General features: G+C 45.6%; 2 long non-coding RNA genes across 2 annotated transcripts in view; one reads left to right on the forward strand and one right to left on the reverse strand.

Moving 5' to 3' along the window:
- Positions 1–24,304, reverse strand: part of LOC129380998 (uncharacterized) — a 161,053-nt gene that overhangs the window by 12,339 nt on the left and 124,410 nt on the right. The window lies entirely within an intron of this gene.
- Positions 15,605–24,304, forward strand: part of LOC140214086 (uncharacterized) — a 93,225-nt gene continuing 84,525 nt past the window's right edge. Inside the window, exon 1 of the long non-coding RNA XR_011891004.1 lies at positions 15,605–15,804. This is a non-coding gene — a long non-coding RNA (uncharacterized lncRNA). The remainder of the gene's footprint in view (positions 15,805–24,304) is intronic.

The raw sequence follows: 24,304 nt of genomic DNA on the forward strand, positions 1-24,304 counted from the left end.
AGCGTATAAGTAGCACCACAACCACTGCTCGTAGACGGCTGGTGTTGACGACCTCGAGAACTAAGGTGCACAAGGGCCGTAAAAATCTGCCGCCGTGTAGATTCGCTTACGGGCCTCATACTAGGCGTCAAAAGTTGCGGACATCGGGATTTGAGAAGCTGAATATTTACACCGCCTGGGGATGCAGCCTGGCATATACGGATTTTATGCCCGTACTATGTTGTACACGCGAGCTACAGAGTGTTGTACTGTTTTGCTGGCTATACGGTGACAACCCACTCGGATACTCAACATTCTTTCGGATCCCGCGCTTGGTAAGCTTTTCACACCCGCCGTATATACGTTTTCGAGCAAACTGAACGGCACAGAACCACGAAGGACAGGAAAAAAAAAAAGAAAACGTTATAGAGTTAGAGTTAGAGTTATATTCGCTAGGCCTCCCTTCAAATTGAGCATATACATATGAATCCCATTCACTTGTTTGTCATTACTGTTTGTATCTTTTTGTTTTCTATCTGGTGGCTGCTATGTGCACAAAAGAGAAAAGCACGGAGTTAGAATGAGGAACATAACCGTCGAAGAGAGTGTACTGCTGTTCCAGTTGGTATGTCATGTTAGTAAAGAAAAAAAAAAACTGGCAAGAAAGTTCACGTGTTGCTCTATACACTCACCTACAAGGAATGCAAGTATCCATAGCAACGCACAAAGTTTGATCGAGTCAATTATGGTCGAAGTTGTGTGGCCCACACGTAAAATTCTTCATCACAGGCTTATTTCAACTAAACCGGAATACGGTATGTAATCCCCGTGTTCGTCTCTGTCGCCTCGTTAGCGCCTGTCCTCGTTTTGTTCTTCTACACTGGTATTTATTTTACATATCGGCAGCGTAAATGTGTTCACTTGGGTGCCCGCGGCAATCATACTTAATCTCTCAGTTATTGCGAAGTACAGTGTATTCCCAGAACGTGCTTTTCTATAGGCGTCACTTCTCCGATTATAGTCGTCAGCAGGTGACTGATCGAATTACCTATGCCAAATACAGGGTGTTTCAGCGAACACTTTCAAAAATCTCTAAAAGTTGCCGGTGGCAGATATCACAATTCTACTTCATGAGCTGGTCTACTCGAAGCGACGGACAATACTTGCACAAAAAATTGAGATGCTAAATCGACTAGTTAATAAAAAACCACTAATTAAGTTTTTAACTAATTGCGTTTATGGCCCATAGTGCGATTTACAAATCCTAGCCGTGTAGTTCGCAAGGCGGATCTACTTGGAACGAATTTTCAAGATGACTTCCAGTTTCGAGATATAAATTCCCGAACTTTGCGGAGAAATGCATCGGCGTACCAGTTAATTTGTTAACAAAACGTCGTTTCATGCACTGAAGCACACAATTGGAACGCCAATGCATTTCTCCGCAAAGTTCCGGAATTTATATCTCGAAACTGGGGTCATCCGGAGAATTCGTTCCAAGCGGATCCGCCTTGCGAAGTCCACTGCTAGGATTTTAAATTGCACTATGGGTCATAAGATAATTAGCTTAAAGTTAATTAGTGAATTCTTGTTCATTAGTCGATTTCGCATTTTAATTTTTTGCGCAAGTAGTGCCCGCCGCTTCGAGTAGACTGGCTCATCAACTAGAATTGAGTTATCTGCCACAGGCAACCTTTAAAAAAATTTGAAAGTGTTCGCTGAAACACCCTGTATACTATATAGTAAGCGCATATTAAGCCTCGCGCCAACGATGAAGTGCCAACCACTTTATCGTAGGCCTGAAAGTTTCGTAAATCCTTTGTGTGGCCGTAAAAGATAAGTTTTAGTGAAAACTAAGTGTAAAAATAAATAAATAAATAAATAAATAAATAAATACCTTTTCAGACCTATGTTAGCGCGAACAGCTTCACGTGCCATATACATACAAACAGAAAAAAAAAGGCGAGCCTTAACGCTTTAAGCGAAACGGAGGCATTCCTCGCTTACATAATCGCGCCAAGTGAGATGAAATCAAGCAGGCAGGGTATGCGAAACATGCAGCTGTTCCGGTGTGACGTGCACACGCGCGTATTACGGAGTGTCGACAAATTTTTTTCATCGTATACAACATGACCGCGCTCGAGAGCTCATTTGCGCCGCGCGTATACCCAACGCTAAACGCGGTCTATACACGAAAGGAAAAGAAAAAAAAAAGTAAGATTAATGACCAGATAGTCTCGATCGGGGCTTCAATTAATAGAGCTACGCCATGCATCATCAGCCTCGAGCTTGCTTGTACACACGCGAGAGACTGTGCGAGTGAAAAAAAAGAAAGAAATTACATATTTCGCAGTTATTCGCGAGCCTGTATACGCATTCATAAACGCCGCAGCGTCGCTGATTGCGCTAAACGGTTGGCGTTGTATACCATTGCCCCGCAGAGGCATTCGATTCCTTTGGGTGCCTCGCGCGCGTTTAGTATACGTACACCTATAATTGGTCGGCGAGATATCGAGAAAGTGCGGCCAAGGTAATTTATTTCGACGCAGGGCGTCTGACAGTTATACGTTTTCTATTTTCTTTAATTTTTTTTCTTCTTTTTCTTAGATCCGCCCGTATAAGGGGCGGCAGGCCGCCGGACTCGGTTGAGAAAGTGCAAAGCGTTGACGTTTATAGGATCCGATTACGGAGAAATTAATGTCGACGCACACGCTGCTCGATAAGGTGTATAAATTAGCCGTCAGTGAGGAACGAACGCTCCCGCGGGCGTGTGAAACAAACCGTGATAAATAAGAAAAGAGAGCAGCGGGTGTAAAGATAAGAGACGTCAAAAAATATATACATATTAATAAAGTGGCGAGACAACAAGCTTGCGGGATGGAAAACGTCGTAGGCCATATTGACCTGCTTGAATGCCTAATTAAAAGCGACGAGAACGACGAAATGTGTTCGCACGGGACGGGAAAAAGAGGCATGTCGAACGCGCGCGCATTTCGTGCTCGCGCGGAAGCATGCATTGCGTGGCTCGCGCACCTTTCTGGCCGACGTCGGGGATCGCGGTCTCAGGTGCGTGTCACGTCGTGTAGCTTATGCAGGCGCTGAGTGAATTCGCCGCACCTGTTCATACATAAAAGGTGGCCCGGGTCGTCAAATTTGCCGGATTCAAAATAAAGTTGTTTCCGTCCATTTCACTTAACCTGAGCCAAACTTTAAAAATGCGCAAATGCCACGCAGCTGGACAGAACCGAGGTAATGATGTTTGCCGTCTCCCCCATTGCAGATACTCAGATTCGTTTTTTTTAATTTCGCCGAATTACATAATTAGTCTTAATTAATTCATTCTAAAATATTTTAATTAGATAAAAAGTGTCGATGAGAAAATTGTGGAGCGACATGAAAATACTGCCGATGCAGCTTTCTGTTGCTCGATAGGTGCTACACATAAGTGTGTTTTCTTCCGAACGTGAAAGAAGCCCGCGATGCCCGCAAAGTGCCACGAGCGGCCAGTCGCGCGGCAATTTGTGCGTGCATTCGCGGGCTACTTTCGCGCTCGAAAAAAAAAAACACTTTTGTGTAGCACGTATCGAGCAACAGAAAGCTGTATCGGCAGTATTTTTATGTCGCTCCACAATTTTCTCATTGGCTGGCGCAGGACAGGGGTAATTGGAGATCGCGGGGAGAGGCCTTCCTCCTGCAGTGGACATAAAATGTGATGATGATGATGATGATGATGATGATGATGATGATGATGATGATGATGATGGTGATGATGATGACGATGATGATGACGATGATGATTTGAGAAGTTGGTTAATTATTTAGGACCAACTATCTAATTAGGCGGAATGCTAAAAATAATCAGAGTATCTCCAAGCGACGTCAAGCAACATAACCTTGGTTCTGCCCAGCTGCGTGGCATTTACTTATTTTTAATGTTTGGCTCAAGTTAAGTGAAACACCCTGTATAATAAATAAGCGAGCGGCGTTTCGTGGGTCTGCAAGTTTTCTGGCAGCGTTCTATGCCGATTTCGCATTAATCGACCGATGCTGTGCTGTGTCTATAACCCGCTTAAGTACCAAAGAAAGGAAAAAACAACAACAACAACTGATCTGCCTCAAGGACGAGAGCTCGATTAAAGGTATATGCAACTCGACAGTTCGCGTACATGTAACACATTAAAAAATATCAGGCGTAAAAGTATTAATGCATTTCCTCTTCCATTTTTTTTTTCTACAACACTTCGCACGTATGCATTCACATTGAATCAACGCGCCTAATGCACGAAATCGCCTGTACTTATGGGAGTATTTCTTACAACACGGTTTCGACTTCATTGTTGAACCTACTGGATATTTCACGAGCTGCGTTAGAATCTGCTTACAAATAGGGACGGTGAGATAATGAAAAGAATTCCCTCTTGATTGTTTTTACCACAGAGGCATACACATGGAGATGGCTCGATGTAGTAACTAGTAAAATATTTATGAAAATTAGACTAACAATTCTTTTTCAACCAAAATAGCTTTCTCGGTTGATTCCAATTAATGGAAGACTTGAAGCGTGCCATCCGATGAGCTCATAACCGTTTCGAGAATTGCAAACTCTTGACGCCGCTAATTTTTACAGCGTACTGAGCTACGGCCAATTTCACGCAGAAAATCGAAACTGTCCAGCCGAAGTACTCATATGTCGCGCTCTTAGTAGGTGCCCGTAGGTGACGTCACCGCTTGCGTCTCCACGGAGGGCGATAATCAAGCGAGCGTCCTTATCAAGTCACGATCATCGCTCGCTTCATGCTTGCCCGACGGTGAGCCGCAAGCAGTGATGTCACTCATGATCGTCTACTAAGAACGTGGCTGGTGCGTACTTCGGCTGGACAGTTTCTATTTTCTGCCTGAAACTGGCCGGAATTCATTATGCTGCAGAAAATTAGCCGCGTAAGCTTCTTGGAATCTTGGGTGGCGCTCTTGAAGTCTTCCATTAAAAACCATTCGCACGGCTCTTTTGGGTAAAATGTTAATTAGTCTGAATCGCATGATTACTTCTCTGTTTACTACGCCGAGTAAACTGCAGTGTATGCCTCTGTAATAAAATCAGCCCAGATGAGGTAATTTGATTATCTCATCTTCCCTATTGTTCCCTATTTGAACACACCCATCGTGGTGGCGTAGTGGCCGTGGCGTTGCACTACACACGTGTACTACGCCCGAGGGCGTGCGATCGAATACATGCAGGCCACGGCGACAGTATTTCGATGGGGGAGAAAAACGCTCGTGTACCGTGCATTGGGGGCCCGTCAAAGAATCCCATGGGGGGACAAAAATAACCGAGAGTCCCCAACTACGGCGTGCCTCCTAATCAAATCGTAGTTTCGGCACGTGAAACACCAGAATCTCTTTCTTTATAATTCAAAGATCTCATATTTGATATTTTAATGAAATTTCAAACGCATTTCGTGAGACACAGTATACTGTGTACGTATGTTGTACATAGCGATCGACATTACAGTAGTGGCATCTTAAGATAGGGGTAGTTCTATAACGTGCACAAGACTTTTTTGCCATATATAGCCCGAAGGAGGCGCTAAAATATGTCTCCTGTAACTTGCGGAGCAGTGAAACCGCGATTTTTTTTTCGTTCCTTTAGTTTATGTAATAAACCACTGTCCCGTGACATCGGGCCTGGTGCATCTCTTCAAGGAGCAGAAACAGAAAGCGCTCAGTGTAAAAGCCTCGAAAATAAAAAAATAAATATAGGGAGTATTGAATAATTAATTATTACACTCTACGTTAGCAGTGATAGTCATAGCAATAAAAAGAAGCACAAACACACCGAACAAAAACCGAAATTTCGTCATCAACAACCGTTCAAATGTCAACAGTCGGCACCCCTGCGCATTGAAATCATATCAACCGCTATTTATCGCCTCGTTCGTTCAATGGCGGCTTCCTTTGCCCACCTTTATTTGTCATAGCCTATCTCACTCCAGCAAAATTCAGTGATTATTTAAGCATATCCGTACCGTCCGGTTTCGTCCACATCCTGTTCATTGTTGGGACATGCATACACAGCGGCCACGTCAGAGCCGTCATCATCTTTCAATGTGGTAACGGCTGGCGCAACCCACTCAGGGGGACCGGCCAGAAATTGGGCGGTATAGGAGTCTCTGCGAATATTTGTTCTTTTTCTTTTGCCTTTCCTCTGTACCTTCTACGTCAAACTCCATATTTTTTATCCTCCTTCTATTGGTCGGCATCATTTACGGGAATATCCAAACCAAAACTAGACGAGACTGCTTTAACTGCTATAGTGTGAGCGCCGACAGGGAGGGGTAAGAGAGAGAGAGAGAGAAGTCATTAGGGAAAGGCAGGAAGGTTAACCAGGCTGAGCCCGGTAGGCTAGCCTGCACTGGAAAAGGGAATTTGAAGAGGAGAAGGATTAGAGAGGTTCCCACTTTGTACTTTTACATACACAAGCGTTCATCGCTGAGTCACTCACAGGCGGTCATAGAGAGTGGTGCATTTCAAGAAATGCACCGGCGCCTTTGTGTCCTTGCACATAGCAGACGCACCAGACCACGGGCCCAAGATCTTCTCCTCTGTGAACGGCATGTCATCTAAGTAACGCAAAGCTGTCCGAACGGCAATCCTCTGATCTTCGCATGTCGGACAGTCACACAGGAGATGTTTGTTTATTTCTTCAACACCACATGTGCTGCAGTTGGCACTGTCCGCCATTCGAATTAGGAATGAGTAGGCGTTTGTGAAAGAAACTCGTACTTGTAGGCGCCACATTAACGTTTCTTCCCGTCGGTTAAAACCGGGTAGAAGTTTTTATCTCATGTGGGGGTCCATGGCCCATAGGCGCCCGTTGTTGAACTCCGCAGTGTTCCATTTCCTTAGATCAATAATATGGGCAAGACCGCTGAGGTGCCGCACTGCATCCGTTCTCGACAATGGTATCGCGGTGCTTTCACATTCACCATGTACCTTACGAGTAGCTTTGTCGGGACTTTCATTGCCAGCGATGTTACAGTGCCCAGGTAGTCACTGAAATACGATGCCGTGACCTCACTCCACTGCTTTCTGGTAGCGTAAGCGTACCTCTGCTACCAATTGTCCATCTAGGCTGCGGCGCAGACCTGATAAGAGTGATTGCAGGGCTGCATTTGAGTCACAGAATGCAGTATAGTGATTTGGTGATTGTAGCTGCACATATAGCACTGCGCTATACGGAGGGCGGCAAGTTCGGACCCTGTCGATGTTGTGACGTGGCTGATCTTGTACTGCTTGCAGATTGACGTCGACGAAACAACTACCGCACCAGTAGAGATGGTTAGAGTCGAAGAGCCATCTGTATGAATGTGAACTCGATTGGAGTAGGAATCATGCAGTAGATGTAGAGCGGCTTGATTCAGGGCAGAAGTTCGCAAGTCGGACTTCTTTCTAACTCCTAGAACGGAAAGACTCACTTGTGGCTACCGGAGACACCACCCAGGGGGACAAGCTGATCTTGCTGCAGGTGTGAAATCGGATAGAAGAGAGGATCGGTAGGAGGCCACAATGCCCGAAAAAGTTGCCTCTGGTCTACCTTCCGAGAGGCAAGCAAGGCGTTGAGGCTGGAGGTGTCGAAGATCATTTTTAAGGATGTCTGTGGCGACATACGTGCTGATGGGATGGTCCTCTGCGATGGAAACGTGTATTCTCGGCCCTTCCCGTCTCTTCTCCCTTGGCTTATTCATTTGCTTCATTCCTCATCTCAAGCAACACTATTTATGCAATGTCGTCATGCATAGACAAGAATTTTCTTGGATGGATTGGTAACTGTTGGAATACAGGCTGCGCTAGGCTTGGCGAATTGTCGCATTTGCTTTGTTTGAACGATGCACTGATACACCAAGGGAGCGAGCACCGTTACTTGTTACTTTCAGCATTACTTTCATTGGAACATTCACGCAACAGTGCATGGAAGTACATGAAAGTATAATGTTGCCACATGCAACATTACTTTCATTGTCAGTAATGTTGCAGTGCCCAGGTAGCCACTGAAATACAGTGTCGTGGCCTCTGTCCAACGCTTGCTGGTAACATAATCGTATCTCTGCTAACAATTCTTCATTTGGGCTGCGGCGCAGAGCTGATAAGAGTGATTGCAGGGCTGCCTTTGAGTCACAGAATATAGCCCAGTGATGTGATGAGTGTTGCTGCACATAAAGTACTGCACAACGGATGGCGGCAAGTTCGGACGCTGTCGACATTGTGGCTTGGTACAACATTGCCAAAGACAACAAAGACAAGCGATACATCGCTGTGACACCCCTAAACACATACTTGGAGCGAGTGCTACGAAGAAGCAGTGGTGCGGAGCTATAGCTACATGCCTGTGGCAGGTTCTGGCGACGGCGAACCAACGACGTCGACTACCGCAAGTGAAATGATATGCGTGTCCAAGGGAGATAACTCCAAGCGTGCATCATGTCGAGTCGAGAATGTTCAGAACTATATATATATATATATATATATATATATATTACATCGTTTTCCGAAACGCTGCATGCCACGCAAGGGCTCCTATATACGGAAGAAGCTGTAGGCACTCCTGCCTCCAAGCAAGCGATCGATAACTGGTCATGTCGAGAGCGAAACAGTTAAATACGGCAATGATACCGCTAGGCCAGTGTGGACAACGCCGTACTCGGACAAAAAAGAAAGAAAGCGCGCGAAACAACGGAAGGAAAACGTGAGGACAAGCCCTATATATGTTTATATTCATCGGTACAAATGCCGGTAAATACATAGACTGTGACACAGAACAGAAGCCCGTGGAAATTTCCGCAAGCCCATGTATTTAGTTTATTGTTCTGCGTATAGCCTGTATTTACTGAAATATGTCCATGATAAAAAAAAAAAATACAGAGCGCGTGGAGTGCTCGTGCTCATGCATGTCTACCTCGCCGTTGGCGGTGTTTTTCGAGCTTTCGTGGCATTTTAAAAAGCACTTTCATTTTTATTTTCAGACATGAGCACAACCAAAAGGTGGTGGAGTTTAATGGTGTGCGTATCCTAAATAAAATAAATATACAGAGAAAAAGCGAAGTTTAAGCTAAGATCTATCATATCTTCATGTTTGAAATTAGATTGAAGCGCACATAAGACACAGATAGGGAAGTTGTCCCCGCCTTATGTGCGCTTCAATCTAATTTTAAACGTGAACGTCAACCAACTAGCCCAACTCGGCATATATTATTGCAAATATATCATATCTGCCCGTGCCTTCTTTTCTTTTATTTCTTTTATTCTTTTCTTTTATTTTCTTTTATTCGCAGAAGCAAGTGCGTATCAAACCTAAAGCGAACTGCATGAAACAAACACAGACACAAGAAAGAGCGCGCACGACGGGACAAACGAGCACGACTACAGGCAACGCCTGCCATTCCGAGATATTTTTCAGCAACTGTGACTGCAGCATAACACAAGGGCGCACGCGAGGTTAAACAAAAAAAAGAAAAAAAAAATCATCGCCCAAGTACTCCGTACAGATGGTTAACCAGCGAAGCTGAAACGTGCGGCCCCGGTGTTTGCCACTGTGTTGATCCGACGACTCATTAACGACGGCTTGGCAGGCTGCCGGATCCTCGGTACGCAGTTGCTGCTTGCGCTCGGCTGCGCGAGCCTGTTCTTATGCCCGGGCTGCAGCGTCGGCACGGCGTAGACGAGCTCGTTCCCGGTTCTGCTCGCGGCGTTGCTAATCGAAAGCTGCTTGCTCCTCGGGAGTACGTATGACGCGGGGCCTACCCATTTCGGAGCCGGAGAGCAACGACGTCGCTACTGGCGCAGCTAATCCAACACCACCTAGATAGCACAAGGCCTTTTCCCTCCGATCCATGACGTCACGTTACCTGGTCCGACTGCCATTCAACTAATGGGGACGCCAGCCTTATCGATGGAAATTTCGGGCCAGGTAGCCTGACGTCATCGATCGGAGTAAACAGGTCTAGGCATTCTCCCTGTCTAATGTCAGCTGGCTCAATCCTGTATATGCCTCCAAATGTCCTGTAGCCTCCTTACAGCACCTAATGTTCTGGTGTCCTCGACCACAATTGCCTCTTCTTTGCACTCATACTGTTACTCTAATACACCACTGGCTGCCCGCTCTAGGCGGCTTATATGCACACAATGCCGGCTAATCGCGCGCCTCTCTTGCTCTCTTTTCTTTTTCGCGCATGCGAATGGGGTTGCCCCGGAGGAGGTTTCGGCGTACAGGCGACCGACCGACAGACGGACGGACGGACGGACGGACGAATCGGCTAGCCATATACAGCTTCGCTATAAGAAAGCGTGCAGCGACAAACAAAGCATGCATGCATGACCACCAGCAACGCACCAATCAACATTCACCCGCAACACAAGACATCAGTCTATCGTTTGTATACAGTATCGATGCTAAAATCTGCAGTCGTAGGCTCTGAAAGCGTTTCAGAAGTGATATACAGGTGCTTCCTGTAAGGAGATGCATAGTTGGTTTCTTCAATAAAAATATGTCTTCGGCGATTGTCACCAGTCGTGACAATCGTGTTCATGTGTTCCGGAATGAGCAGTTGTATTGACTAAATTTTCATATATATAGAAACGGTCGTACGCAGAAACGCTAAGTATGTGTTGACATACACAAGCTCAGCAACGTGAGCATTGCAAACCGGCTGCCGTTCCGTCAGGATTTCAAATGCTACTGTACATTGACATTGGCATGCGAAAAACTAGCAGTGCTCGAGTTAACTGTATACTACGTTGATTTATGAAGGCGGTGGGCTGGCGTAGAAAACTTCGATGTGCAAAAGTGACGTAAGCCCAACATCCCTCGTAAATAGAAATGAAGTGAAACACTGTTTTTTATAAAAATGGTGAAAGAAATCTAGCGATGCAATTGGGCTGCCTTGATGAACCTTTTCTTTATATGTGCATGTTGCTATGAAACAGAGAGGATGTCTGTAACATTCAACGAGACGCGCGCAGATGATTGAAAAATGTGTTCATCTATCGGGGAGTATAGCCGGAACACGGGATCATAGAATGAAACTTTTTTTTTATGCGCACGTAGGTCGACGCTATCTTCATTCACATCGACCTTGCTTTATAGGCCTTTCTTTCTTTCCTTCTTTTTTTATTTTTTGACCAAGAGGCCAGTAGGGCCCATTCCGGAGATAGTGCAGCCTATGATTCAATGTGGTTAATTTTCTCCTATATTGGCGCTAATTACGGACCGTATCATTAATTTTACTTACCTTGCTACTAATTCTGGCTTCCAGACTCATTGATACCTACATTTTTATACCTTTTACGACTCGATACGACGTTCTGAAGGCGAGAAAGGATCGTTCCTTGACCAAGATGTCAGATAGATACGCAGATCCCAAGTATATGCGTCAAACCCTTGTGAAGTCGCCAAACACTTTGCCTTCAAGAGGAGCATTTAGGTCAAACCCACCGCTTTCCACAGTATCTTCCTTCCTTCCTTCCTTCCTTCCTTTTTGTTTCTTCTTTCTTTATATCTCTACGGGCTACATGACGCATGATGGCAGCTACATAAGTAGTGCAATGTATATACGTACAAGGAAGCCACAGCCTCCTACGTGTCCATTTTTTAAAATCTCTCTCTCTCTCTCTCTCTCTCTCTCTCTCTTTACGTGTAGTATTTTGCCTAAGTCCGATGTACTTGACGTCACTTGCGAAAAGGTGAGAAAAGAAGCACAGTGAATGGACGACACGACATCTCCATTTATTTATTGTTCCTTTCTGTGGGCATCTCTTATCTGCACTCGTAAGTACGTCATGGATATGTCGTCTGCACGCTTAAGACAACAACAAAATATCTCCGGTAGGTTATAGCTCGTACGCCCTCTTGTAGTCGCTCACTAAAACAACAAAACAGAAGAAGGGCTTAGCACTGTCACCTGCAACATGAAATGCCTTCAAGAATAAGAACAACGGGGGGAAGAAAAAAAGAAGAAAATCGAGCACGTTCGCCCGGCGTCCGTCCTAGTCCACAACGTGCTCTCTGTATTACCTACAGCCAAAAATCGGTCGGCACTTCACTCTTAACGGGAGTGGGTGTCTGCGAGAGTGTCACAACCGCGGCCACCATTGCGATTGCGTGTTCTATACCGTCGCTGCTTGTTTTTTTCCTGGGCGAGCGAGTGGGTGAGTGAGTGGAGGGGGAGTGAGACACCGGTCGCCGTTGTCGATTATGTCTCCGCGCGCTCCATTTCTCCTTATGCCGCGGCGGGCAGCGAGCGAGCCCGGCGCCGCGATCCTCCCCGTCACTCACTCGTGCGCCGCCGTTCCCTCGCCCTTCGGCGGCGGCCGACGCTGCGCGTCAACGCCGCCGCGATCGCTCCGCCCCGCTTCAAAACGCGAGGGAGGAGCCGTGCATTTTTAAAGAGACGACGACGCCCGCCATCTTTCTTTCCACCTCTCGCTCTCGCCACGTGGTTTCCCTCTCTCTCCCTCTCCGCCGGCTGTGCTCCCTCTCAGACCAGCCCTGTTTCCCAGCTCTGCGTTTGCGGCGCAGCTCTTTTATTTCTTCTTTTCTTTTGCTTGTTTCTTTCTTCTCTTCATCACACCATTGTCAGGGCGCTGATGTAAAGAGAGGGACGAAGAAAATAAGAAAAGCGCAGAAAAGAAAATAGCGAGGGCAATGAGAGAACCGGTCGGGACCAGATCGGAATCGAGTTGCGCGCAACTGTCGACGATCTCTGGCAGTAGGCAGCGAAGCCAACTGTAGGCGCGCGAACGGGCGCCGCGAGGGATTCGGGAATGCAGGCTCGTTCGCTGCAGCAAAGTCTGCCGTTTTGGGCCCTAACACGTTGTCAGTTGGTTGCTAACGTCGTATATCGCCTTGTCTAACGAAACTGTCAGCGCTACCTGCGTGTTTTTTCACTCGAAATACGCAAGTACATACAAAATTAGAGTGTGCCCATGAGTGCCAGATGGACTTCTCACAAGTAAAAGCTGTGTTCAAGGATTCATTTCGTTGCAGAAATACAGTAAATGGCGGTCCATTGTATATCCACGAAACGTGTGCGCATGCTCTCATACTAAGACGCACAGTATGCGTCGCGAGTTTCGGAGGCCCCTGGTGAATGACAAGTTCTGTCTCCGGGTCATGGTACTGGGCTCCAGTAGCCTGCCTACCACAAAAACATTAGCGCTGCCGCTCTAAATCTCCACGACATCGCAGTTACTAAAGATTTACAGGGTCCCAGTATGGCGGTCCGGCGATGTGGATCGCACGACGTGGATACGAAGCATTTCACAAAGACTGCGCATGCTGAAAGCTCCGTTAACAAGGCTAAACTAGTCTGGCCCAAGTTTCATAGTAAAAAATTAAATTATGGGGTTTTACGTGCCAAAACCACTTTCTGATTATGAGGCACGCCGTAGTGGAGGACTCCGGAAATTTCGACCACCTGGGGTTCTTTAACGTGCACCTAAATCTAAGTACACGGGTGTTTTCGCATTTCGCCCCCATCGAAATGCGGCCGCCGTGGCCGGGATTCGATCCCGCGACCTCGTGCTCAGCAGCCCAACACCATAGCCACTGAGCAACCACGGCGGGTCATAGTAAAGAGCGCAAACAGCTTGCATATACAAACTCAATAGCATAAGATCTGCTTGGGTTTAGCTTGGACACAAGCAACTTTCGTATGCAAGCGGAACGCAAACCGTTTCAGTGCATTAATCCAACCTGTCTAACGGCACCATTTTCGCTACAAAAACCTTAGAAGTTTTCAACCACCTCTCCCACAAAAAGTCTTGCCACACGCTCCTTTATCTTACACTATTTGTGCCATCAGTGTTGCATGTTTTAATCGTCGCGTCACACAAGATGAGCAGGTACGACCACTGGTCGCCATCTTACTATAGAGGCATACCATTGCAGTACGTGTGCGGCCTATGCGTGTGTGTGTGCGTGCGTGCCTGTATGCGCGCCATCAATTTGACACTACATGACTTCCATGTGACTCTGTGACACTGGACACGTGCTCTTGTCCATTCGTATAACAGAATATGTGTGCCTCCGCTTTTACATGCTCGTTCAACCTTGCGTACAAGGATGACTCTGAATTAAAAGTATTTAAATCGTGTGATATCCTAAGGCTTTGCTTATGTCCTTAACTGCCCATATCACCATGTTAAACACGAATAGGCTTATTGGTCGACCGTTAGCGCAGCAGCACTCTCAATTCTTAAATCTTCAAGTTTCTTCTATAGCTGCGAACATGTATTTGCTTTTCTATGCGCTTTCTTTGTTAGCCAGCGGTGTTTGTGCACAGCGTTCTTACTTCTCTAAGACAGCTTGCCTCTTGTGTTGGCATTGCGTCATAACAAACCTTCTCCAAGTCAATAAAGACAACGTAACCGCGCCTATAGAGACTGATCACTTTAGCTCTATAGTATCCCGGACTGATGAATAAAAGACGTACTTGTGATAGACGGCTGAGGCATCTGTCAACTTTTTCCTGACGAGTGATAGAATAGGGCAGTCACGCATGAAATTCAAAGTATACTTTTGAAGGTAAAGTCCACGAAGGTTATTTTTCTGTTAAGTATTCCACTTTTAGCACTTAACTTGCAGATGGTGAAAACATGCATGGATCAGTTTATTAAATCTTTTTTTTTTCCTGACTTGTACCACATTTACTTCAGCGTTCTCATTCACCAAAACCCGATTACCTTATGATCAGTCGTCGTCTAAATTTTATTTGATATTGTTGCTATACCACAACAGCCTGAGAGAACAAATAAACTTCCCCAGAACTGTAACGGTAACATAGAAAAAAAGGTGATAGAGGGTGGACTTTGTGCGTCCCATTCATGTGGCAGGAGACATATTTGTATGTTTTCCTTCGCCCTCATGTTTCTCTCTCTCTTTCACTCCCACTTCCCCTCCCCACGTGTAGGGTAGCAAACTGGACTCAGTCTGGTTAACCTCCCTGCCTTTCCTTCTTTCCTTCTCTGCCTCTATCTCTCTCTCTCTGTTCGCCCTTGCAAAACACAAGTCTAGACTGCACACTACACGTAGCTGCGCTTCAATAGGTTTCGTCAAATAATAACAACCCCTATTTGCACCACTCGTTCCATACACGTTTCGTGCCTTTCACATAAGCGCAAGTATTCGTATATAAACATGCACATTGATGGATGTGTGGGGTTTATAACACTCTAAGGCGGTTTATGCGGTTAAAAAAAATTTACGGGGTTATAACATGGGAAATGACAGACGTCGTAGCTGGGGGCTCCGAATTAATTTCTGCTACCCGCGGTACATTCTAAAGGGACAATAAAACGAAACAACCCTAAATCAGTTTAAACTGATAAACTATGCTTTCAAAACTCAATCTTCGTTAAGTTCGCAGTAAGAGGTGCATTATTAGAAGAAGTAATGAAGGCCAAACGTTCAGTGTGTTAAATTTCGCGCCGGAACCCCAAGCGCCGGACGTCGCGGCAAGCTGGCGCGAGAACTTGAACGCGGCGTCGCCACCCGCCGTTGCGTCATTGCGAAGAACGTCTATAGCAACTGGGCGGCAGGTAATGGGAAGTTCGGTCATTTGCGAAGAGACATGCGCAAACACAGGCGCGCATGTGCGCGGGCCAATCCAATGCTGCACAGGTGGACATGCCAGCCAGCCAGCCAGCCAGCGCAATACCAACAGGTGGACGTTCATCGCACGGACTGCGTATATTCGACATTCGTCGCTATAGGCACATGAAAAAGCACGCGCCACAGTTGCCTCCGGATGCCTTATATTTTCTTTATACATCGCCAAGGTTAGCAGCTTTCTTTTGCTTAGCTCTCAGCGCCAGTATAACTTTGGGGAGACGGGAGGATTGCCTTATAGCAAGGAAATATTGCTCTCACTATAGCTTTATGCGTACGCTCGTCGTCCTTTTTTTTTTCTTCTTTCATTTCGTTATTTCTCGCGCTGATGTTGTCGCGCTATACCTTTCGCGATCACAACACATAATTTTCGCTATACATGGCATTTCTAGCGCTCACTGCAGGACTGTGCAAAGCGTGGTGCGCGCTCGCCGCGCGCAGGAATGTGTCGGTCGACAACGTAAACAAGCTGGAAAACGAAAGGAACACGCCTACACACGTCCGCAAAAGCTGCACCCGCGGGCGTGAGCAGCTTAGGCCAGCTTCGCTTGGGCAGAGAACCGAATGTACCTTGGACGCAGTGTTGCTCGACTCGCTGCATACACGGACGCTCAGTCGAACATATATATATATATATATATATATATATATATATATATATATATATATATACTCTGTACCTAATGACTGAGATCTACGCAATGCGCGGGATCTGTATGCCTCCTTTTACAAAAGTGTCTGTTTGGGCATGTTGATAGGACATGAATGGCGCTCGCGTGTCTTAGCCTCTTCTCTGTTGGTCTTGTGCACAGTATAAGACAAGAAGTTTTAGTCCTCGCAGGTGGCAGCCATCTATTGCCGGGGTCTGCCGGCGACAAGTTCAACGAACGGCCGCGGTATCGCTCAGCCTGTTCTTGCCATGCGTGCTTGCGGCTGCTGTTCGCTTGCCATCATCAGCTGTCGCGTCACGAAACAAGTGTCATCGAGTACCTCGACTCGTCGGGGCTCTCGGCGAGACTCTAGAAAATTTCTTCAAAGTCGAATAGCCTAGCGGCTATTCACCACCTCGGGCCTCCTGATCCGCCTCAACTTCGCTTTTGCTGGACCACCTCCTATGGTCTATCACCAGTCCACTCCTCCGGTCGAAGCCACTGGGCCTTCCAGGCCGGGCTACTATGCTGCTGCCATGGCGACTCTCTACCTTTCTCCCTCCTTCTATCTCCTTCACTCCCATATCCTTCGCCCTGCTGGCGCTGAGCCGTGCTCCTGCAAGGGTTGCAGAGGATAGTGCCAGTCTTTCCTCCTTTCCCTACAAGAACCACTTCTCACGAAACAAGCCTGCGTGTGCCCGCGCGGGCAGCCCTATTCCAGATGGTGACTGGAGTGGTGATCAAGTGTGCGTGCACTAATGATTAAGTGCGCTTGCGCGTGACTGGGAGCATAGAAAATCATCCCCTATATATAGAAGGTCTTGTTTAGGAAACCAGCTCATAGCAAAAAAAAAAAAAAAATCTTTAGCCGGGGTCACTCCCCTTATAGAGTCCCTATGAGGGGAGACGCGCCAAACTCTTGCTGTATACACATAAAAAGATTGCCTTTATACGTTCCCAAAACTGCATGTATTGAAACTCGCTATTACTGAAACTAGAAATACGCAGGTTTCGAGATATGAGGCGTTAAACTTGCGGTATAAAAATGCACTGTTGTTTCAATTACTTTGCACTGAAGCATCAAAGTAACTGGAAGACCTATGCATTTTGTCGGACACTTTGAAAGTTATCGCGAAACTGGTGTAGTCCTGAGAATTCGTTCCAAGCCGTGCGAACTCACCAGCTACAATTTGTATGCGGAAATATATGCTGTAACATAAATAAGTAAAAATACTGAGTGTATTGCGTTTATTATTCAATTAAGTATTTTGAGCTCTCTCTCTCTCTCTCTCTCTCTCTCTCTCTCTCTCTCTATATATATATATATATATATATATATATATATATATATATATATATATATATATATATATATATATATATATATATATATATCGCGTTTTAACCAAAACGACTTTCTGATTATGAGGCATGCCGTAGTGGAGGACTCCGGAAATTTGGACCACCTGGGGTTCTTTAACATGCACCTAAACCTAAGTACATGGTTGTTTTCGCACTTCGCCTCCATCGAAATGCGGCCGCCGTGGCTGCGATTCGATCCCGCGACCTCGTGCTGAGCAGCCCAACACCATAGCCATTAAGCAACCACGGTGGTTTACAAAATTTCACATAGGGCCACAAAGTGCAAAACACAACTTAAAAAAAAAAAAAAAAACTCTTTAATTATGCATGTCTTCTGTACTTTCAGTTCATAGCAATTAGATATGCCGCGGCAACACATGCCAAGTTACGACAGCGTCCGATCAAAGCCCAAATGTCACCAACGCTAGTGATAATATACGGCGAAAGAAAAATGATAAACATCACAATTAAACACGCTTCGCAATATTTTTTCACACTTAGTTGCGTCTCTCTATTTCCCATGACTCGTGACGAAGCTGCTAACATCACTTTCATGCTACGAATGCGATAGACAGTTTCGTCTATTTTAATATTTGATACTGGCACATTTTATGCACACCGTTTTATATCAGCTATAGATGATATACTGTGGTGAGGAAAGCATATGTCGCCTTGAAGAAGAAAGTCCAGTTGTCGAAACGTTGGCGCCTGCTTTCACCTTGTTCTCGTTTTGCTCATCGTCTTGAATTTCCATATCCCGCCTTCACCGTGTTTTCCCTATATATGATATAGTATCTTACTAGGTGCAAGGACGTGTTTTATAGGCTACTTGGTGCTTGATTTTTAAGGATGTTTTTAACGCTGTGCATCGATGACGCGCGCGCGCACACACATACGCACATATACACATGTACCCTCTTTGCAAAAGATAGGGCAAATAAAACGCGGCAGAGAGAGAGAGAGAGAGAGAGAGAGGCGATTTCGCGCACAGACATATAACGAGCGCCGAATTCTCGCGCGGACACAGAAGCACAGTTCGAGACATGGATATCGCAACTTGGACGCCTCATTCCGACCCGTCCTTTCTCTCTCTCTCTCTCCGCGCATAATTAAATCGGAGCTGAAGAGCGTATAGGACGTTCGAATGCTCTGGAGGCGAAGCACGCACATCTCTTTATCGCAGCGGGAAACACCTGCAGTGGTGGGTGATACGCACGCTGAGAGGCCGTACGCGTATGGACCGTGCTATAATACGAATGCGATTTTAATTGGGCGCACAGCGGATACCAGGGATCTCCGCACACTACACGTTTTACTGAGTAGTGACGCGTTTATTATTATCTCTTTTCATCACCATGGCCGGTACTTTTCTTTTTGGCACACGCGCTCCCGTCTTGGTCAACGCGTCCGCAGCTCTTGACACTCTTGAGCGGGTCGCGCAAATCACAGTTCTCTTCAGGACATTGTTTTCCCGCGCGGGAACCAGTTAGATAGGAAGGAGGTTTCTCGCCTTCTTTTAAATGACCTGCAGGACACGGATTTGGCCTCCACATGGTGACCTTAAGAGTGACTATGCGTAGTTGTGAGGTCTGTGTCTGATTTATATGATTTATGTATTTTAAGTGTCGCTACGGTGGAGCAATTGCCGGCAGCTACTGCAAGGCTAATCCCACCAGTAGCCTACAACCACTCAACTCAACTCAACTCAACTCGGTCATCGTCCTCGCGCGCCCGGTGCGGCATTTCGGCGCCGTGCACGCCGCCGTGCTGCAGCTGTTATCTACGAGAGACATCGGCGACGAACGCCGTGCGTGTCGTGCCTGTTACATGAGGAGCTTTGCACTAGGGATGTCCAAGCACAGTAGCGTGTGTATGTGGGAATCGCCGAGTCACTCGAGAGAGGGCAAAACTAATATTCGCCCGAGATACAGCTGAGACGAGAAGAAACGATGAGGAAAAGATGTTAGGGAGAGCGACGCATTGCCTTGGGACCGATATGCCGAAGAAAGACAGAAAAGTTGAGTGCGGAGCCTGACTTTTTTTGTGGCTTTGCTGACTGCATTTGGCGAATTAAAATTCTGACTGTACCCTGTGCTGCTGCAACAGATTTAATTTATCGTGTTTATATAGGCGTAAGCAGCTGACGCGAATAGATTTGTAGATTCCCACGCGTTCAGTGTAGCTTTAAGGAAAATGAATAAATAAACCCCCTGAAATTTAGCGCTATCAGTGTAAACAAACCCACTTATGTAAATCGGATATACCCCCGGCCACTCATACGCTTTTCTTTTTTGTTTCACCTGATAAATATCGTATCATCGGGCACAGTTACATGTAAATGCAGTGTTTTTATGTCCCGTTCGTGTTGTCACATCGCCTTACACCGTCTTATTTTCGTCAATGTCGGATACAGAGATGCACGGGTCACAATGCTGTATAGAGTGCTTTTGCAGGACGAAGATAAGCGCGGGAACGCGGGCTGTTAACAACACTAGTTGAAAAAAAAAAGATATATGATTAAGAAACATCCCTCTAGAAAAGTTTCGTGTCGTTGATATTGCAACCTACCCATGACTGAAATCTTAAGAATCGTTCCTTGTATTGCTTTTGCCACCATAGCGCACGAGCAACTCTGATTTCCAGAGACGGCGCTGCAGTTTCAGTATGTGCATAATTTTATTATGCAGAGCGAAAATGCTTCCTCCAAGATCAATCAAGCAACTGCACCATCTTCAAGTATGCAGCGCATCTTAATCTTGTTTCCTCTTTTTTTTATTGGGAACGCCGCTGTAACTCTCAATAAACATCTATTATTTTATTTGTTCAAACAAAATATAATTATATATTAATATAAGTATATCCTCTGCACTTAGTAGGCAATACAGTTACAAAAGCAAAAAGAAAAAGGAAAACTCTTGCTTATACAGTGTTTAAAAAATTATGGGGTTTTACGTGCCAAAACCACTTTCTGATTATGAGGCACGCCGTAGTGGGGGACTCCGGAAATTTCGACCACCTGGGGTTCTTTAACGTGCACCTAAATCTAAGTACACGGGTGTTTTCGCATTTCGCCCCCATCGAAATGCGGCCGCCGTGGCCGGGATTCGATCCCGCGACCTCGTGCTCAGCAGCCTAACACCATAGCCACTGAGTATACAGTGTTATCTATATAAAGAGCTAAATTAGTGATAATCTCTCTTCATATTTTTTACCTGCCCTAGGCTTCTACGGAAGTGGGTGTAGGTGGGAAGAGGGGGGGGGGGGGGGGGGTTGAGGTACAGTTTACACAGAAATGAAATAACATTTATTCAAAATTTATCAAGAAAGCAGTGAAGGAAAGAAAGAACAGAGAATACGCATGATAAAAAAATAAGCATTAGCGCCACAGAGCTCTTAAACAGAAGAACAATTAATGCAGCTTCTAATATAGCTTCAAGAAATAAAGAGGCAGAAAATGTGAACATAAAGGTTTCCATAAGCCGTAAATTAGCAGTGCACGAGATTAACATTAGTTCCTGGAATTTAACATGCGTTTGTATGCTTACTGCTCACCCTTCTAGCTCAGATTACAGCAGTCCGGCGCAAATAACATCTCTCAGTTGACCAACAGCACCATCGCGGTCGATTATCTCAGCAACGTAACTTCGGAAGGCGGTTCCAATAATTCATTTTAAAATATAGGAAAGGAAAAGTCAGGGCAAGCTAGACAGAGGTTCATGATTAATGCGCGGAAAGATATCTCGAGTCGGTGTTATATTTTGCGGGAGTACGTTGTTGGTATGTGATACAAGTTACACAAGACGGTAAGACGGCATATTTTTGTATATCGGTGGAAGGCCAATTCGAGTTTTAATGTCAGATACGCTCGATTAGCGAGAATTAAATAATATTCTGGGGTCTACGTGCCAAAATCACGACCTGATTATGAGACACTATGTAGGGGGGGGGGGGGGGGGGGGACTCCGGAATAATTTTGAATACCTTGGTTTCTTTAACATGCGCAGTACACCGGTGTTCTTGCATTTCGCACAGATCTAAACCCGGCCGCCACGGCCGGGATATGAACCCGTGCCCCGGGGCTTAATTCACAGAGCAACGCCAAAGCCGCTACGCCACCACGGCGCGTTAGCAGCTTTCTTCTGCACCGATTCAAGCTATGGCTTGCATCTGACTACTTGCATTTCACCTGCATTTAAAGGTATTCTAGATGATGTTGCAGCATTCAAAGTTAGTTTCACGCCAGCTTCGCTACAAAGGGTGAAATAGTTGTGCTTCAAATGCTAAAACAAAAGAAAGAAAGAAAGAAAGAAAGAAAGAAAGAAAGAAAGAAAGAAAGGAAGAATTCAAACAGGTCTCTAGTGCGAAATAATGAATTCATATACCTGCCCATCCTTTGACTTACAACGCCGACAGCCTCGTATCTTATAGCAGGGAGCCTGTAAGTAAGTTGGTGCTGCCGATATGACGACTGCTGCTTGCGCACCTGGGGTGCTATGCAGGATGCGCCGAGTTTGGCGAAACTCGGGATCTTCACGAGCTCTGGCGACACCCCAAGATGAAAGCACAAATGGTACCGAGACACAGTTTATCTTTCCACAAGCCTCCAGTTTCATTGGTTTATCTATATTCACTCTGGGTGGCTATCATTCCTTGGGCGTTGCCTTCTGGGCGGTCGACAAATAGGGGCTCACGTGATCATACCGTCGGTGCATGGTCGTGCCTTCTTTCACTTGTTTGTCGTTCCACTGAGTGCATTACACGCACAAGCGAGTTATAAAACAAATGCATTTAGTACAATATTATTAGTTAGTTTAACGTGGTTTAAAAGCATTTTAAAGCTTACAAGATGTAGACTGAATGTGTATTCGACTAATTTGTTATTTAGTACGCTTCGCATTATACCACGAGGGAACGCTGTGGTGGCGTCATCACATACATTCATCGGGCGAGCATGGCGGCTAAACATTGAAGCCCAGTGTAAACAAACTCGTACAACGAGCTTGCAGTGCGCGTCGTAGTGATCAGGCTCGACGATGACCACTGTTTCTTGGATAGTTCTGTTCCTCCGTGAGCAATATTTCCGTGCACCCCAAAAGATTGCCAATAGCTTAGGCGATTTTACAGATCGCAACGCGCACCTACTGTTCCCGGCACAATCCTGAACAAACAACTTATCCGGTGCTGCTTCTGTGAGTGCGCTGAGTTCCTCCCATCTGCGTGACTGCGAGCGTCACGAATATTGCATAGCTTGTGCTAAAGGAAGACAGCCGATATAGCTAAGATGCGACAAGGAGGTGGTGCCGATGATGGATCTCGCAACCAACACAGTGAAGGAGACATCGACAAACTGCAGATAAGTATATTTCTACTGTTTCATATTTAGCATAATAATAGTGCACGGATTAAGTCACTATCGTAGTAACGAACTGAATGTCCAGCAGTTTAAAAAAGGCATTGAGAACCAATGAGTGTTCGTGCTTTTACATGTACGTGGGCCCGCGAAAATATGGAAAAGATAAAGGTAACCTTCACTAACTTGGTGAGATAACAGAAATTCATCAGTGACATTCAGCCAGCAGAATCTATGGAAGAGTATCTTTATCCAGGTGAAATATCAATAGCAGGTACTGATGTAAAGCAGGAAACTTATACAAAAATTTCATGGTTTGAACAGCACATGGGAGGCATTCCCGAATCGTGATCGCCACATTACCGATATCCTTGAAAAATGTTTAGAATCATTACATTCTACTGGTTATGCAATATGGCACATAAACCTGGAGGTTAACAAAGAAACTTGAGAAGTCGAGGACTGTGCAGAAATCGAAGTAACAAAAATTGTTGGAGATAGCATTAAGGCAGGAAGACAGTGGCGTAGTAAACCGTGGCAACTGATATGCTAGCTGAGATTAAGAAAAAAAAATGGAATCGGCGGGCAGGCCATGCACGTCTTCAATCACTTGTTGCCAATTTATAACAGGTGATTACATAAGCGTGACAGAATGGATGTCAAGAACTGCAGCCGAGGATGGTAGAAAATTGCGTAATGGGACAAAAATATGATGTTTGTAGGCATAGGATCCAATCAGCTCGCATAAGACGGCATTGTAGGGAGCGGCATTGGTTTTGCAGTGAAGAAAAATAGGTTTGTGGCGCTGACAGTAGAGACTCGTGAGGGTGCGAGGACACCTCAGCTGTTGGCACACTAATAAACGTTACAATTGGCTCTGAAAAAAACAACCCGTTATGAAAAATAAAGCAACGTTGTCCCGACAAATTGTTTTATTATGCATACACTAAAGGCTTCCACAGTTAAGGGCATTTAGTACCAATAGTGCAATGAGCATTTTTATTTGTAAATAATGGTTTATATGCGGTTGATTCATTCCAACAATCCACTTTTTTTGCAGCAAAACATTCTGCTGCTGGAAGCACTCAACCACCTGGTGGCAGTAGGCGAGCGCCAGGCACGTGCACTTGAGAGTGTGGCAAGGTCCAGAGGGCTGCTCTGCAACAGTAGGAGCAGTGCCCTCACTGCTCTCCAGTCGAGCCCCCAGAACACACCTTATAAAGGAGCTTTCAGTTTATTATTTTGTTTATTATTCAAGAGCATGAATAAAATTATTGCAGTAAACATTGTGCTGTGCATATTGGGACA

This window comes from Dermacentor andersoni, chromosome 1, assembly GCF_023375885.2.
Source record: "Dermacentor andersoni chromosome 1, qqDerAnde1_hic_scaffold, whole genome shotgun sequence".
Classification (NCBI taxonomy): domain Eukaryota; kingdom Metazoa; phylum Arthropoda; class Arachnida; order Ixodida; family Ixodidae; genus Dermacentor; species Dermacentor andersoni.